Source organism: Protopterus annectens, chromosome 12.part0 (genome assembly GCF_019279795.1).
Source record: "Protopterus annectens isolate FY-2018-M chromosome 12.part0, PAN1.0, whole genome shotgun sequence".
NCBI lineage: Eukaryota > Metazoa > Chordata > Ceratodontiformes > Protopteridae > Protopterus > Protopterus annectens.
Window position 1 is genome coordinate 824,475,085 of NC_056746.1, and position 18,589 is coordinate 824,493,673.

Consider the following 18,589-nt stretch of genomic DNA (forward strand, 5'->3'; position numbering starts at 1 on the left):
AGTGTATTTTCATACAACTTATACGTAATCTTACCTGCAGTAACCTATTTTAAAAACATGGCATGGTTTCAGATCTCATCACAGTACAATCACTGCCCTATGCATTTTACTAACACTATAAATCAACTTCGAAATAATGATGAACTTGTGTCAACGGTGTTTTTAAAGACTGTATCACATCAGAATTTACTCTCTGAACTTGCTTCCTTGGACTTCCTCAGTATTTCTTACTTGGTTCCTTAGCTATCAGTCTGACAGAAAATAAGCAGGAACCTTGCATCAGGATTACTCCACACTTCAAACTGTCTCCACAAGGAGTCCCACAAGGCTCAATCCTCAGACCACTCCTCTTCAACAACTTTAGAGATAAACTCCAAAGCAACACATAACATGCAAGCATTGTCCAATACGTCAATGAATTAACATTAATATGTAAAGCCACAACTCTCCAAACTGCAGGAATTTATCCAAACAGCTTTTACCTCTATAGAAACCTGGTTAAAAAAGGCATGCCTATTCCTTTACCCCAGCAAAACAAAATGAATGCTCTTCACCTCAAAACAACATAACAACCAAAAGCAATCTTTCCTAATTACATCAGTAAATTATACTAAATTATAAGTAGTTACACACAGTAAACTCCTAGGAGTTGTCATTGATAAAAATCTCATAACTAACTACCATATCTTACAAACCATAAAAAAGACTAAGCAGAAACTGAGCACCATCTACAGAGCCAAGCAATACCTTTCAGACACAGCACTGCAACCATTAGCCTCATTTACTTATTCCCAGCCCCCCTTTATGCATCACTTATGCTAACTAACCTAAACAGTACTTTTGACTCCAAATTAGGCTTTTGCTATAATAAAATTGCTAAAGTGACACTAACTCAACACATAGAACCCACCACTGTCATACCTTCAGACAACTTAACTGCAAAGTCCTAAAATAGTCACAATTAGTATCTGTATTTAACTTATTTACTACCCAGATAAATTCTAACAAATATGTTACTACCCAGATAAATGTCACAAACTAACAGATATGTTACTGCCTTTTCTCCCCCTCATGGGACTTCTACTCTGCTGACAAGTACTTATTCAAAATAACTAAGTCTAAAAATGTAGCCACAGACTCCATCTCAGAACACACCAAACTCAGTGACAAACTACCAGACTTTAAAAGCATGCTCAGACTATATCTGTACTTCTTACAATATACTATCTGATGAGATTATAGCTATTATAAAATATTATTGGCCTTTTTTGATGGAGGGAAGATATCCCTTAATTTCTTTCAAAAGAGGCCGTAATTTAAAAGATATGTTAGTACATGCAACTTTTTCCTTACCTGATGTAAATGTGGGAAGTGAGGTTGGTAGGTTGGGTACCTGGGCATGTGGAAATTGTTCAGTTTGCTCACGTTACCAGATTTTTTGATAAAATTAATGGTTTGAAATTTAGACCGGTAGCAGAATTTACTTGTAATACGGTAGGTATTATTTATGCACTTAAGTGTCCCTGCAATATTTTCTATATAGGTGAAAGTAAGAGGTCATTTAAGGTTAGATTGTAGGAACACATTCGTGATATTAAAAATAATAAGATAGAACATCCTATTGCTTCCCACTTTAATTCTGTACATGGGGGAGCTTCTTTAGAATTGAGAGGTTGTATTCTTGAACAAATTAAAGCAACAAATGTAACTTGTTTAAAGAATAAGTTACTATTCAAAGAAGCAGTTTTTATTTTAAAGTATAACACTTTGACATCTGGTGGACTTAATCAGGAATGCAATTGGAAATACTTATTGTAGAGAACTAATTGTATTAGATTGTTTAATTGTTTAATTGCTTTTTCTAATTGATGCACCTTTATAAGAAGTGTTCTTTTTTACTATTGTTATCTCTGGAAGGCTTTATGCCGAGGCACTAGAGAGGTTTTGTGCTTTTAATAAAGGATATACTACTGGCCTTTGTCGTTTGGACATACATCTGAATAAATCCTGGTCATGCTCAGCACCAGGCCGACTCTCCGATATCCTATCGGTTCCACCATCTTTCTTCCCCATCTTAGCCTACTCCCTTTCCAATCATACCTATAGCTTTCTCTCTCCCTTTTCTGACTTCATCTGAATCTTTTCTAATGTCTTATTTCCTCTGTCACACTCAAAATTCTAGCTACACTCTCAAAATGTCTGTATATCCTTGCAATGCTTGCCTGGACACACCCTATGCTACAATAAAGTTTGTCTTCTAAATTATAAATCCATTTACTTCCTGTGAGAATTTAAAGCTACCAGAACTGTATACACTTATACATATTGATGTAAACATGTTATTGTATATACTTGTGTTGTAACTATGTTTGTTTTCCCCTGAAAAATGTAACTGTTCTTCTAAGAACTGTCTAAATTAACATAATGTAAATTTACTGTGATGGAGCTTTTCTCCCTGGGACCTCTGCTGAAAATGGGATTTGCTCAGCTGGACTTTTCTGGTCAACAAACAAATAAATAAACAATTTATTGTGTTACCTATAAAAGAAACTTGAAATGTAAGGAAAGTTTGTTTTACATTTTGGCATGGAAGGCTGAAAAATATGACTAACCCCATGAATTAACTTTCTCCTTTCATCAAATCATTTAAGGATGTCAGAAGAGGAAGGACCAAATAATCCCTCTTTATCTAGGGAGGGGATACAGGATCTCAGCTTTGACATCCACTAGCAAATTCTGAGAATGCAGCCAGGTAAATACTTCAGTCACCCGAGCCCATGACAGCTGCTCTAGAAACAGCATCAGCAGTGTCATAAGAACATTTTAGAGAATGTTTAGTTACCTCAGACACAGATGATATTAAATAATCCAGAGATGTGTTAATCCCTGAGGAAGGGAGGTCAGCAATTAACTTTCTCATATTAAAGGAAGCCAGCAGAAACATAGAGGTGTAAGCCTGATAACTCACTATTCAAAAACTAAGGTAGAAAAAGTATAAGCTTTCTTCCCAAATGTATAAAAGGTTTCCTATCTTTGTCAGAAGGAATAGGGTTAGCTGACATGGCATTTGGGGAAGATTATTTTGTCAGAAAAATCACTGCAGGGTCTGATCAAGGGTTTGAAAAAATAAATTTGTGGGTCTAGGAGACCTTATATGATTTCTCAGACTTTACTGGAAGCAGGTTGCTGTCGGCAAGGCAAGCATCCTCTAATGCTAGTAAAACAGGAGGAACAACTGTAGGTTGAGGAATATCCATGTGTAACAAATCATATCTTTGCTATGACCTGGAATTTCTTTCTGTTCCCACTGAAATAACTCCTTCATTCTGGCAAAATTATCATAAAAAGATAACTCTTCAGGAGGGGAATCTGAAGCAAATGAAAAACATAGGATGTGTCGACCTGTTGGTCCTTTTTAGATTACCAAGGAGCAGTACAAGAAGGGAGATGAGTAACTGATGAGTGGCCTGAGGAATCTGACGTGGCCACAGTGGAGTCACTCACCTGTAGCTAATACAAAGACGATGCTGGGGTCAAGGCTGCAACTTTCTGTAAAATTGTGCTCTTCTTGCAAATTGGGGAGGGAAGAACTAAGCAGCCAAAACCTAGATCAATGTCTCTACAGAAACAGCCTGATAAGTGTGAAGCAAAGCTTTGGAATACCACTCTTCTATCCTGACTAAAAGTAAAGTAACAACCACTAAAACCACTAATTCTCACTTCTAGTAACAATTTTTGACATGAAACTAAACTTTTCCTCACAAAAAAGGTAAAAATGGAAGTTATTTCCCAACAGAATACTTACCTACCTAACTCTGAAGAAGTGCTAACTGAATATAAACCCCTCTAAGCCACAGCAAAGAGTGCTCTTTGATGACAAGAAAGTTCTGAGAGTTTGGTGCTCTAACTACTAATGTTATATCATTCACCTCAAGTGTACAGCTGTGAGGGCACATGGAAGGTGCCCTAAAGCAGCTGGCTGGTCATCCAGTCCTTGCCAGCATATGTCTCATAGGTGCATAGGTTCATAGATTATAGGTTCATAGGTTCATAGATTAGTACTAAGCTAACTGCCCTTGCAAGCCATTTTAAGCCTAGCCAATTATCCCTTGTGAGACTTGAACCCTGCACCTTGTGTTTGTAAGGCAAACACCTTAACCATTAGGCCACCCTCCCAACCCCATATAGCTTAGGCTAAGGCAACATGATCTAATGATGAACATTTACATTTCTTACATACTAGTTGTAACTCTATACTCCTGTGATGAGGACTGTCAGCTGTCTTTTTTTACACAGAGAATTAACAACAAAAATTGACTGTTTTGTTTATGTCTATATTTTTCACAGCTTCAGGTGATACAGTGCACATAACAGCAAGACATTTATTGGCACTGCCCTCTCTTGTAATATATTCATGTTTGCACACAATAATCAAAGTTTCTTTTTTCTCAGACTTCTTTAAAGTCAGAGTAGATTAAAGGCATGGCAGTAAGTTACTAGCACAGGTGCCAGTGTCATCAACAACAGAGCTAGAATTTTCTTCCTGCTTTATATATTATTATAACTCGGTCCACTTCAGCAACCTTCCACTACTGTAATTTCATTCTGTCTCACAATATCACCTTAGGAAACCAGCAGACACCTGTAGGGTGGTGAGCTGGAGAAATATTCATCTGGAGTGTTACGAAAATTCATCAAGTCTTTCTTTTTCTTATATACCCTCTTTTATTGTTTCCTATGTTTCAATATATATGTTTATTGGACACAGCTATTTTAGGTACTTTTATACTATATAAGGGGTTATTAATCAGGGTTTTAAAATTGTTTGGCATTTTTAACCCATTCTTAAAAAAAGACATGCTCTTTATTCTTCTTTTATAGCACTTCTAAATTTATTTATTTTGTCTTTTTCAGTTTCTGGACAGTCCCCGGGATTCATGAAGCTTGCGCCAGGTGCAGGTGTAGCTTCAGCGATGTAATGCCAAATATGGTCACGAACGATTCCGGTACGAGCTGTTTCCATGTGCACTACCAGCGTACGCTACAGCTGCGCAGCTCCTGGTGCATGTATGCTAATTACCCCATGTGCAGCAGTGTAGCATGCAAATGAAGGTATATAGCAATTCATGATGTGGTGCAGGCGTAGCATAAGCATGCAGAAATGTAAACCAAAAAAAAATGGTTTACATTTTTTCAAACATAAAATCGGAGCCATGAAAGCGGACCAAACTTACGTATTATAATGTTAACATATGCCAATGGCTAAATGTATAACCAATGGCATAAAAAACATGCACAACACATAAAAAATAAAATTTAATGTCAAGGCCACACTAACGCAAAGTAAAATCGCAGTGCATCGGTGCACAAACGGGATCACAATGAAAATATATTTAGATGTCATAAAACTGCAATGTAACACAATTCATGAATTCCCCATAATAGTCAATGGCACCCATGCTAAACCACAACCATGGTGCAAGGGTTGCTAAGGGTCTGTGATAGTGTTCTGCATGGTAACTAGGAATTAGTAGTCAATGCCATGCAAATGAGGCAAGTAATACCGAATCGCAAAATCACCGCCGGCGTAAGGATGTACAACACAGCGTAGCAGTATAACACCGAGGTGTGGCCTGGAGATAAACATGACATCAAGAGAGGGGTGCGCCACCTTAGCTGTAAGCACACTGGAGCATTGCTAATCCAGGTTGCCTATTGCTAAGCAAAGCCGCAGGATAGGGGTGTGGAAGAAGCCATAGCTTTGCTTAGCTGAGAGCACACAAGGTAACTGAAAGTGCATGTGACCATGGATGAAAACGCGCTCGAAACACGGTAAATGGCTGTGCACGGCACTCACCATAGCTGAAACAGGAAGGATATGGGAAGACAATAAGGAAATGCTGCAGCATAGTAATTGGAGTACAAATGAGTAATTAACACCTAGGAACTCACAGCGGGCCATTGACAACAGCTAACAAGGCTGCTAGCAGCTACCTGCAGAACAGGAAAGGGGAGGTGCCGTACTGCAAAGAAAAGAGAACTGTCACAGCAGGACAAAGCAAACTTGCAGTAGATCAGCTACATAACACATTTCGCAACACAGTCCTGGGTTGGGAAAGTACGAAACAAGAAAGCAGGCAGCTGGATGCATGCCTGACAATGGGAGGGGAATTGGGTTGAAAAGTGATGTAAAGGGCAATAGATGAATTATGGCAGCCAAGTGTAAGTCAACACCAAAGGCCCCACAATAGCAGTACCTGCTGTAAAACCCATAATTAAGGTACCCTGCAGATGGAATTGCACATACACGCCCAATTACACCAGCATCATCCATTGCACAATAGTATAAGGTGTGAAAGCCCCACACACACAGTTGTGTATTCCCAGACACTCTGCACCATTAGTGTATACAGACGGGGAACTTTTAATATTGACATGTTAGGGGCTGCCAAAGCTTTGATTCACCAGCATGTGTTGGAGACTGATGGTGGTGTGGAGGATGATGCTGACAACCATCTTAGGCACTGGAGGAGGAGAAGAGGGTTCAGACCCAGGGTAACCTACCAGGGGCTACATGATCTGGAGATAGCAGACCATTACAGGGTGGACAGGGACACCATACACCAACTTGTTGAGCTGTGCCAGCCAAGTCTCAGAGCCAGAAATAACAGAGGGAAACCCATCACAGTGGACATGAAGGTATGTGTAAGCTTGAGAATACTAGACACAGGTACCTTTCAAAGGCCAACTGGGGATATCATGGGGATCTCACAGGCATCATCATCCAGTGTACTCCACCAGTTTCTGGATGCCATGTTACCACATGCCAATGAGCACATATACTTCCCCTGAACACAGGAGGAGTTGGCCAGCAATATGCGTCTCTTCCACCATGTGGCAGACTACCCGGAGGTACTGGGTACAATAGACTGCATACACATACACATCAAGACACCACTCGGTGAGCAGGGTAGGTGCTACATAAACCGCAAGGGATACCCCCCCATCAACTGCCAGGTTGTGTGCAATGCCCAGGGCATTATCATGGATGTGTGTGCTGGCAGCCCTGGAAGCTATCATGACTCCCACATCTGGCGTGCCTCACAGCTGTATCAGGTATTTGCCAGGGGGGACATCCCATATGGCCACCTGGTGGGGGATGCTGGCTATGCAATGGAACCGTGGATGATGACTCCCATCAGAAATGCACACACAGCCATGCAAGAATGCCATAATGAGGCACAAGCAGAAACCAGAATCATCATAGAGTGTGTGTTTGGGATGCTGAAATCGCTGTTCCATTGCTTGGACATATCTGGTGGAGCCTTGCAGTACTCTCCAGGCACGTGTGCCCACATCTTCATAGTATGTGCCATGCTACACAATATGATCCTGCGGAAATAGCTGCAGCAGGGACAGAATTGTGAAGGCCCTCACAGCCCACCACTTTTGCCAAGGGCCCCACAGGCACAGAGGAACTCAGAACACAAACACCCTGTGCCAGCCCCAGTAGGCAGACGGAGGCATGCCCATGCCTTGGCAAAGAGGGAACATATAGCACACACGCACTGACAGTATAGGCACCTATGGACTGATACCCTTCTCCACCTGCACACATAGCAAACATGGATGGCGCACACACACACGACCACCTGTAAATTGTCATGTATAGGTGGTCTACTGTGTGCATCCTACATAGGCAGCTCTCAACTATTGTACACACAACTGCCATTGGCACAAGGTAAGTCAATACCCGAACAGTAAATTAAGCTATCAGCATGTGTCCATACTGTATGTATAGATTCATAGATACATAGGTAGGTACATGCCTAACTGCGCAAGGCCAGTCATAAGCATAGCCAAAAAGTGTCTGCTGTCACCACCCCATTGATAAACTAACTCTGTGGAGCAGAGCCAATTGTGGGAACCCTGGGGTGTATCCACTGTTCCCCACTCACTCTGCAAGGATTCCCTGGAGTGTTAGTGAGGGGTTTTGTATAATGTATTCAGGGATGTAGTTCCAAATAGTGGGGAGTACCCATGACAGGAATCTGTCACTCCAGCATCTTCCAGTTATGGTTGGGGCAAGGTGTAGCTCATTACAGTGTGTGGCTCACTGTGACATGGATGCCCATATGTGGAGCATATCCATTAAGCCTGACTTGGACACGGCTTTGTTGGCCAGCAAATATCATCCCTGAGTAAATGGGACCACTGAGTAATGCATGAGTTTTTGCAGTCTGACAGCATAGGACACATGTCTGAGTGCATTATCCCTCTATGCGAGGTATGTTTGTGGCCCTTCCAACTGTCAGATGTGCCTTCTGAGGTACATCCAAAATGGGTTATTATACTCGATGATGGGATTGATGACTGATGAGTAAAGGGGCACAATAACCTAAGTTTGTTTAGATGTGAACCCTTAAGTAATCAGATGGCCTACATGGATGGATGTCCTAACTACTTTGCACATATGACTGTCAAAGGAGAGATTACATTGTCTGAATTATACTGTCTGCCACTCCTGTGATAATATGTGTGTGTAGTTTCCCAAAATGGAATGACCATGCTGTATGTGGCCTTTAGCTGGAGGCCATCACTCTGACACCCTGTGTTGGTCTATGTGAGGCCCCTTGAAGGATGTCTCTGACAGCTGGACTGTCAGTTATGGCTCCCAGTTTACAGTAATCACCAAACACGGTCTGCTGTAGTCCACCTATGTTAGCCCTTACCTCTGAGAAGTATATGGCAAACAGTAGGGGTCCCAGGATTGAGTCCTGTGGGACATCAGTTGAGACTGGTCAAGAGTTGGACTTGGAGGCTGCTAGGCTTACCATGTGGGTTCTGTGTGTAAGCCTGTGGCAAACCAACCTGTGATGTATGGGTGTATGTACTGGCTGGTGAGTGTAGAAATAATACCTGAGTGGGGAATGGTGTCAAAATCTTTGGCGAGGTCCGGGTAGTATGTGTGAACTACCACACCCCACACCTAAAGTCTAAGTGGCTGTAAGATGTCAAACTGGTTCAGTAGGCATGATCTGCACTCAATCGAGGTGACCTGGGTTGGGTCACGTACCTGGGGGTTACCATTGTCTATGTTCATGAGTGCCATGAGCATGCGTTCCATAGCCATGCAGATCAGGCTACTCAGGCCTATGGGGTGGTAGTTACCGTGGTCAGCTGTGTCACCACCTTGGTGGAGTGTAATAGCTGTTGCCATGCACCAGTGAATGGCCATGTAGCCTGTGTAGAGGATGATGTTGAATTGCTATATTAGGTGGGGGGCCACTTTGTCTTGTAGTGTCTGCAGGATGCAGTCTGGGACACCATCTGCCTCCATTGATGCTCTGTCATGCCATTTGAAAGGGCCATTACCACCTGTATGTCACAGATGTCTGGGATACTGTAGGTTTTGGGTATTGTTGTGGGCCCAGTAGGGGGTGACGCTTGCTCCGAATGTATCATCAAGTGTGTTGGTGATATCAGTAGGGTCAGTATATTCAGTGCAATATTGCACCAGCACAGTGCAAATCTGTGTGTTACTGCTTACATCCTTGACATAGCCAAAGAAGCCTCTGTGGTCATATTCTGAATCCATGCCTATTTACCTGTGGATGTCAGCCTTGGATGATTACATGAGTAACATAAGTATCTTTCTAATACTGGTCACAGACGTGTGCATGTCTTGGGATTTGCTGCTGTTCTAGGCTACTATACTACTTCTGTTGTACAGCCTGTATAATGCAGGGGTTCAGCAGACTGGTGTCCTTGTGTAGCAGTAGCTAGTCCTGGTTTACCATTGATGGCACAACCCATACATCTTAGGAGGTGCTTATAGAGTGCATTCATAATTCTGTCTGTATCATGAGCAGTGTCATCCCTGAGTGTGGGGGCTGTGAACTCTCCATACTGTGGATTTAGCTGTAGTAAAGGTATTCACTGTGTGTTCCTTGTGTGGGGGAAATGGTTGGGAGTAGAAATCATCAGTGAATAGTTCATGGTCAGATCGAAACAGTGACCAGTTTACCTCTGCTGTACTGCACCTGTTGCACATGTCAGTGATTACTACTTCCATTATGTTTTCACTCCTCGTTAGTCCATCTACCAACTGATACAGGCCATATGAGGTGATAAATCCCAGGAAGTGCTGAGCCTGGAAGTGCATACTTGAGTAGGTTATCCAGTTAAGTGTAGGGTAGCTGACATGAATCAATAACAGGGTGTCTGGTAGCAGACTCCAAATCCGACTTCAGACCAGTGACAAGTGGAGTACCACAGGGTTCATTCCTGGATCCTCTCCTGTTTGGTATCTACTTCTCTGAAGTACAGGCTAACACAGAAGGTCTTTGGCTAACAAAGTTCATAGATGATTGCAAACTAGGAGCCATAATCGAAACTCCTAACGATGTGGACATCCTACAAAAGGGTCTCACTGAGACAGATGCCTGGAGTCAAAGCCATGGCCTCAAGCTCAATGCCAAAAAGTGCATTGTCATCCCCTTTGGTAAAAACTCTGTGCCCATGAACTGCAACATAGGCGATAGTATACTTAACACCAAAAGTGTGATAAGAGACCTTGGGACACAGGTGGACAGTAGTCTCTCCTTTGATAATCACATCACCACAGTAGTCAGGAAATCCTTCTACATGGCACACCTCATCACAAAAGGTTTCTCATTCAGAAAAAAATTGGTCATTGTTCCCCTCTACTCATCACTCATTAGACCCATTATAGAGTACAACACCTCTTTTGGTATGTACCTCACAAGACATCTACAACAACTGGAAAGGCCGCAGAAATACCTCACAAAGAGGATTACTGGCCTCAAACAGATGCCCTATGCAGACCATCTCAAAAACCTCCTGCTTTACTCCGTCGCATATCGCCTACTCAGAGGTGATCTCTGCCTAACATACAAAGCTATGTCAAACCCAGAGCTGTTGGACATACTCCACTTAAAGAAATCCCAATCCCTATGAGCTACACGCTCTAGGGACCTAAACCTTGTCACCACAATAAACAGAACATGCCGGAGGGATAGATTCCTGTCCCAGAGACTTCCCACACTCTGGAATAAGCTATCTATTTATATCAAACAAAGCTCCTCATTAACACTCTTCAAGAAAAATCTTGATGATTGGATGGGAAATAGGAAATTCACCACGGGGATCACCTCTGTGGCTCTGCTCGACAGTGGCACAGGAAAATAATATTCTTGGGTGGCAAAAGCCAGGGTACCTTTTTGGCTGGGCTTGTATAGGCCCCAGGGTTGATAGCCTAGTACCTACCTATGAACCTATGAACCTATGACTGTCATGTTTACCACTGTCTTCTGATAGTTGTAGTGGTGCTCCTGGTTAATGGAGGTTTATCTGTAGCAGCTCACAGTTTGCATTGCAGTCGTGGCTGATGTTAGCTGCAAATGGATGATCACAGAGGTATCATGCTGCCCCACTAACTTGGAGGTGTAGGTATCCCCGATGAATATGGATACACCCCCTCCATGTCTGTGCCAGTCCATGTACAGTGGCTGAAATGTGTGTTATGGGTTGTAGTCTGGTAGTGCCGGTGTGCTCACAGGAGCCTTATACAGGTCCCAGTCACAGAACAGATGTAGATGTTGTCCATACTGAGGGGTGCTGTGAGTGCATGCATGTTGTGAGTACCACCCCTGGTGTTGAGTAGCCTAACCCTCATTGGTTCTGCTATTGTGCAGTTCATGGAGGTGAGATCCACCTCTGAGACCTGCCTAAAAACGGCACCATGGGTGTGCCAATAGCCTTGGCCAGCATTCCATAGCCTTAGGCTGACACATGCAAGTTGGTATGGCATTGTTGCAGGCATGTATTCCATCTGTGCTTGTGTCCCATCTTTCCTGTAGGTAACCTACTGGTACGCAATACAAAGCCTGAAACCTATACATGCCCACTAGCTTCCAAGATAGGCTTTTGGTGTGATTATGTATCAGTAGTCTGTATGCTATTGCTGTACTTAACTGTTGTCTGACTATATGGTGAATCTACACTGTATATTATTTATTTATTTATATTTGTTGACCGGGAGTGTCCGACTGGACGTAGGTCCATTTTCAGCGGAGGCCCAGGGAGAAAAGCACCACAATTAAAACAAACAGACAGTAGTTACATTGGATTACATAGCGATTAACAATTTACATAGCAATTACTTACAACATATTTACAGATGAAGACAACTAGAATCTATCTGTGAAGTACATAACAGACATTAACAAATGTTGCAATAAGAAGTTCCTGCTGTATAATAAATACTAGGCTTATGAGCATCTGAGCTTGCTATAATCAAGGTAGCTAGTGGAGTGGAAAGAAAGGTAGTGGTTGGATGGGATGATCAGAAAACTCTGTATAATCACATATGATGTTGGAGATGGCCTGCACTGTAGAGGTTCACAGATAGGTAGTAGGCTATCTGCCCAAGGGCATTTAGAAGCATAGCTACAGTGTGGTGGCTTTACCTGCACCATTAATGAAGTAACTGAGCCTCTGTCAAGCAAAGTCAATGAAGTGATTCCAGGCAGAGTAGTTGGAAGCTGTTGAAGACTGGTGTGCTGTAAGGTGATAGGGGCACATAGTGATCTCAAAAGGGCATGTTAACATGACAAACCAACAGCATTCTCTTTCCCCAACAGCTGTAGAACTGGAGTGGCTCCCCCAAACCCTGGCTGTACGTGTCAGGGACACATGATCCCAGGGGTGTATATACTGTTGGCCAGTCACACATCAAGGTTTCCCCTGAATTGTGTCAGTGAGTGGCTATGCCAAATGTAGTTAGGATTTTAATGTATAGTCTCCCAATTCATGTGTCATGTCGGTATTTCGAGAAGCTCAATGGGTGTGGGTGGCTCCGCCTGTTGTGTAGCCAAGCTTACACATAGGATTCATGGACATAGGAAATAGGCAGAAGGAACATCAATGTCAATAGTGTAATGGCTACAGCATTTGCATAATATCTGCGCAGTCCTGGTTCAATTCCCAATAAATTCAGAGATGATTTACATGTTACATAGTATACCTTAACCACAGCTTGCATATATAGGTAGTATTCCACAGAATAATAAACATTTGGAACACACAACCGCTGAAATTTGCGTTAATCACCCTTGTACTACCAGTGCCTGTTCTGAGAGTTAAAATTACCACTGCCAAGATTAGAACATACAACCATGTATACAATCTTCACAATAACGTACCACTAAGCTACCTGAGATGTACCAATGGCAGTTGTGTATACCGACAGGTTAAAGCAGAAAAGGTAGGAATGTGTGGAAATAGGACAAACCGGACTGTACCCAATGAAAGGTATATGCTATATATATATATATATATATATATATATATATATATATATATATATATATATATCTATAAATACAGAGAGAGAGAGAGGGAGAGCGAGAGATATATGTCGATATATGGGGATATACATATATATGTAGATATATAGATAGGTTAACAACATCTACATAACCATGACATAACCATGGAGGTACATATAAATGGGATACCTACCAAATACCAACTGCTTGACATACTGACACGCGTAATCACGAGACTTAAAGTCCGAAAGACCACAGTACTGAAACACCAGAACTAAGAAAAAAATGTTGGTAAGTCAGCTCCAAAGGCTAGGCACATGCAGGTACAAAAATTCAGGTAACTGTCAGTAATAATCCTATTCAATGTACTTAGCACCAAAAGTTGTAAAAACACTGCTTTATTCACCAAAACAAAGGTAAAAGTAAAACGCTGCACCAGCGTTTTTCGTTCTGATAAATATCAGAACTTCTTCAGACAACCAACAACACTAGTTCAAAGCATTTTAAAACAAAGCACTAAGTTAAGGCAGATGTCGGTAATACGCAATTAGCAAGGGTAAAAATGATAATGCTCTGGCAAGACACTGTGCCAGGTACCCAGACCATGTATTTTCGTTCATGGCCATAGACCAAATTGTGAAAGACTTAGTGGATTTTAGCTTTGTGAATGACCAATTTTTAAAATTGGAACTAGAAAAGAAAGAATTAGCGTGGCAGCTTCGTTTAGCTGCAAACAGAGACCCAGGGTTAAATGAGTGTTGTTCAATTTCATGTATTTTAAAGATACATGTATACATGTATTTTAAAGATGTATTTTAAAGATAAAAAGTTTACTGAGATAGTTCATTTTTTTATTATTCTTATTGTTGTTGGTGTTTGTCATTGAAGGCCCTTGAAGGTGTAATTAGAACCAAAACACAGCTTTGAAAGTAGCAGTATTTAGCAATACTTACTAGCATCAGCATAGTTTAAGGTTTTATTATATATGACTTTTTAGTGGTACTTGTGTGTAGTTTTAGAGTATAGATGTAAGTAGAAGAATTTAGATATGATATGATAACATTATAAGAATGATTTCTTTTTATGTTTTTAATGTAAAAAAATATTTAAGTGACAATTTTGGTTAGGCTTTTAAAAAAAACTTCTGGTTCAGTATTACATAAAAGAAGTTATTTGAGTGTATCACTTTAAATACAAGGGATACAGCAATTAATGTAATTACCGACATCTGCCTTAACTTAGTGCTTTGTTTTAAAATGCTTTGAACTAGTGTTGTTGGTTGTCTGAAGAAGTTCTGATATTTATCAGAACGAAAAACGCTGGTGCAGCGTTTTACTTTTACCTTTGTTTTGGTGAATGAAGCAGTGTTTTTACAACTTTTGGTACTAAGTACATTGAATCGGATTATTACTGACAGTTACCTGAATTTTTGTACCTGCATGTGCCTAGCCTTTGGAGCTGACTTACCAACATTTTTTTCTTAGTTTTCTGTGTGGTTTCTTTTGGTTGCTGGATATGGAGAGTATATGCCTATACACTATTACAAATATGTGCTATGGACATGAGCCAATGATAGGGTTACCGCATGTCGCACTTTGTGAGGGGCAGTCTCTCTTTGGACGGTTGTGTCCTGACCAAAAATATTAAACGTGGCAAATGTCCTGAGATTGTAGGACATAATTATGTCCCATATGTAATGTCATAGTTGCATGCAATAGTTCTTTCTGTATCTAAAATATCTACATGTTACAAGAAACAGGATAAGCAACTAAACTGCTACAAGAATAAGCTTATATTTAGGCAAAAAAGGAAAGTTCTATCCCTTGTACTGACCATGGGTTTGTGTCGGCCTGTAAAATCTGATGTGTGTCCCAAAAATGTCCTATTATGGCCATTTGAAAAGGTGGCAACCCTAGCCAAAGAGTGTCAGTCACCAACACAACTCCAATGACTGCAAATACCTATGACAGAAATACACAGCTTTCATGTAGCAACTTTATTACATTCCAATGTATTGCTGCAAGGTTTCAAGGACTAACATCACCTACAGGAACCAATTAACAGTGCCTTAATGAATCAGCCTGCAATTACCATAGTATTAGTCCACTAAAGGATAGGTGTTCAAATAGGGAAGGATCCCTCACACACACATCAATTATGTATAAAAGCAGTTCCTACACACCTGCATCTGCTATGTACACCCACCAACATCACCCCCAGACCCACAAAAATTACAATAAAAACTGCAATAACATCACAAATCATTCACTCACTGTACGACATCTGCAGGAGCCTTAACATACCTTGTCAGAGCCAAACTAACATGGCCCTATGTGAAATCGTTGCTGTTTTACAATGGAACATCTGCTGATGTTACAGGGTTTGTTTACACTAATCCCATTTCAGGGGGTTGTGTGTACACCGGGAAGTGTTACCAATTACTGATTAACAGCACAGTATGATACACATGTACACCAAACCAAGGATGTCTGGTGAGTACACTGTAAACCACTTAACATTTCAGCATAGCCATACAGCCTTGAGCTGCCCAAACATCCTTACCAGACTGAAACATCTGCAGAAGTAGCAGGTACAAACAAACCCTGCATAAGTAGCAATGTTCTGAAATATAACAGCTGTACTCACATGTAGAACAACATCTTCTAACTATTACACACAATCCACGGGAGTCATGAAGCTAATATATCTCTGTCTGTCTCATTATACCTGTTGAAATACATCACAAACAACACATCCAGGCTGTCTTCCTTGAAAGTAAGGCAAAGGGACAACAGCCAAGTGGAGTACTCAATTATACACCACTGTTGCCATGGTATTGCCTAATGGAATAGCTGCACAGCTGATGTGCATCTAATTAACTACTTTGGAACAGCAATTGGTGGTCAGGATAGCACGTTACCGATATTTAACTATAAAAGGATGGCTAATCACACATTCAAACCATCTGTATATACCAGCAAAATGTTACAAAGAAGATTGGATCACAAACTGAAAAGGATTGAAATAACACTCAATGACGTCTCGGGCTACTAATAAGGTATCTAGAACACTCAGTATGTCTTTGTATGTAGTACCTGTTCTGTAATATTTAAAGTGTATGCAACGCATATAGTGGAAACAGTTATCTTGTAGTGATGTATTGTTGAGCATAGTAACAGTTGTAGTACTTATGTGTGTACTGCTGTAGGTTACAAGGCAAACACCGCATACACCACAAGGGATGCTATATAACGGCTTTGAACCCAACTAATCCTAACCAGCCGCTGCTAGTGGCAGGGTTGGTCCAACAAGTATATGCTATAACAGGGATAGTATATGTTGACATATTGTAACAGTAGGCATATGTATGGGTGTATTACTGAGAATAACATGTCGAAGGTTGGCCAACTGTGCAATTAAGATATGCATTGTTGGATATTGTGCCATTAACTGTGTAATGTACAATATTGTAGGCAGATATGTATTACAAGTTACATGGTACTGTTATGTTAGGCAAACATTAGTTATGTCTATTGGCATTTACAATACACAATAACGGGATACATATGACTTGTAGTCACCCGACAGTTTAACAGCATGATAGCAAAGTAAACTGGAAGAGCTAGTTTACTATCCATGCACATAAGACATGTAATAAGTTCAAAGGTAGGTACTAGGCTGTCTGCCCATGGGTATTTATAAGCCTAGCTAGAGTGTGTTGGCTTCGGCCACCCCCTTAGGTGAGTTCCCTGTGTCTCTGATGTTCAGAGACACAGGGAACTTCTAAGCCACCCCCTTAGGTGAGTTCCCTGTGTCTCTGATGTTCGGAGACACAGGGAACTCACCTAAGGGGGTGGCTTCGGCCACCCCCTTAGATGAGTTCCCTGTGTCTCTGAACATCAGAGCCATTAGTTCCCTATGCCTCTGTCCAGCAGAGCCACTGCAGTGATCCCTGGGGTACATGTCTGTCTCCCATCCACCCGTCAAGGTTTCTCTTGAAAAGTGCTAGTGAGGGGCCCTGCCTGATGTACATTGGAATCATGTTCCAAAGCATGGGGAGTCTCTGGGTCAGGGAACTATCCATCCAGCACTTCCTATTCATCGTTGTGGTTAGGTATATATCCCTAGAGCATGTGGCTCTCAGAGGCTTCTGTTTAGTTGGAGCATATCCAGCAATACCGGGTTGGACATGGGCCTTGTATGTCAAACAGAGATCACCTATGAGTACGTGGTATGCAACCGAGTACAGCTGGAGTTTCTTTAGTTGGGCTGCATAGGTCATCTGTTTGAGGTCAGTAATCCTCCTGGTGTGGTATTGTTGTGGTCTTCCAAGCTGTTGCAGTTGTCTTGTAAGGTACATCCCAAATGGGGTGTTGTATCCTTCAATGGGTCTAATAAGTCATGAGTAGAGAGGCACAATGGCCTCCTTTGTGCTGAATGCGAGCCCATTAGAGATTAGGGTGGCCACGTAGTAGGATATTTTAACCACCTTGGCAGTATGGTTATTGAAGGAGAGATTGCTATCCACTGGGGTTCCCAGATCCCATATTACCTTTTCTGTATGTAGGGGACTAGCACCTATGTCTGCTGGTAATTGGTTTTATCCAAAGGGGATGACTATGCACTATGTGGCATTCAACTTGAAGCCAAGATATTGACACCAGGTATACATCTCAGTGTGACCCTTCCAGAGGGTGTCTGTATCAACTGGGGAAACAATAATGGCCCCTAGTTTTCAGTCGTCTGCAAGCCTTTTCAGCCAAAGCCCTCCTGTGCTTGCCTGTACCTCAGAGAAATATATACTGAACATGAGGGGTCCTAGGACTGAGCCCTGGGGGACGCCACTTGTAACTGGTCTACAGTCAGACCTAGGGTATGCAACTCCCACTGTGTGTGTTCTGTCCGTGAGCGACTTCGCAAACCATCTCATGACGTAGGGGTTAATGCTCAGGTGGATGGGTATATTGATAATACCAGAATGGGGAATGGTGTTGAAAGCCTTTGAGAGATCAAGGTAGGCTGCGTGGACCTCCTTACCCTCATCTAATGCCTTGGTAACTGTCTCAAAGAAGTCCACCAGGTTTAGGAGGCATGGTCTGCCCTTAACCAAGGCAAACTGGGAGGGGTCAAAGGTTTGGTGGTACCTAATGTCTCTGTGACTGAGATCCATGATGATGTGCTCCATAGCCTTGCAGACCAGGCTAGTCAAGCCTATAGGGCAATAGGTCCCATGGTCC

General features: G+C 41.8%; 1 protein-coding gene across 1 annotated transcript in view; it reads right to left on the reverse strand.

Moving 5' to 3' along the window:
* HELZ2 (helicase with zinc finger 2) overlaps positions 1–18,589 on the reverse strand; it is a 1,911,095-nt gene that overhangs the window by 1,588,510 nt on the left and 303,996 nt on the right. The gene's annotated exons all lie outside the window — the stretch shown is intronic.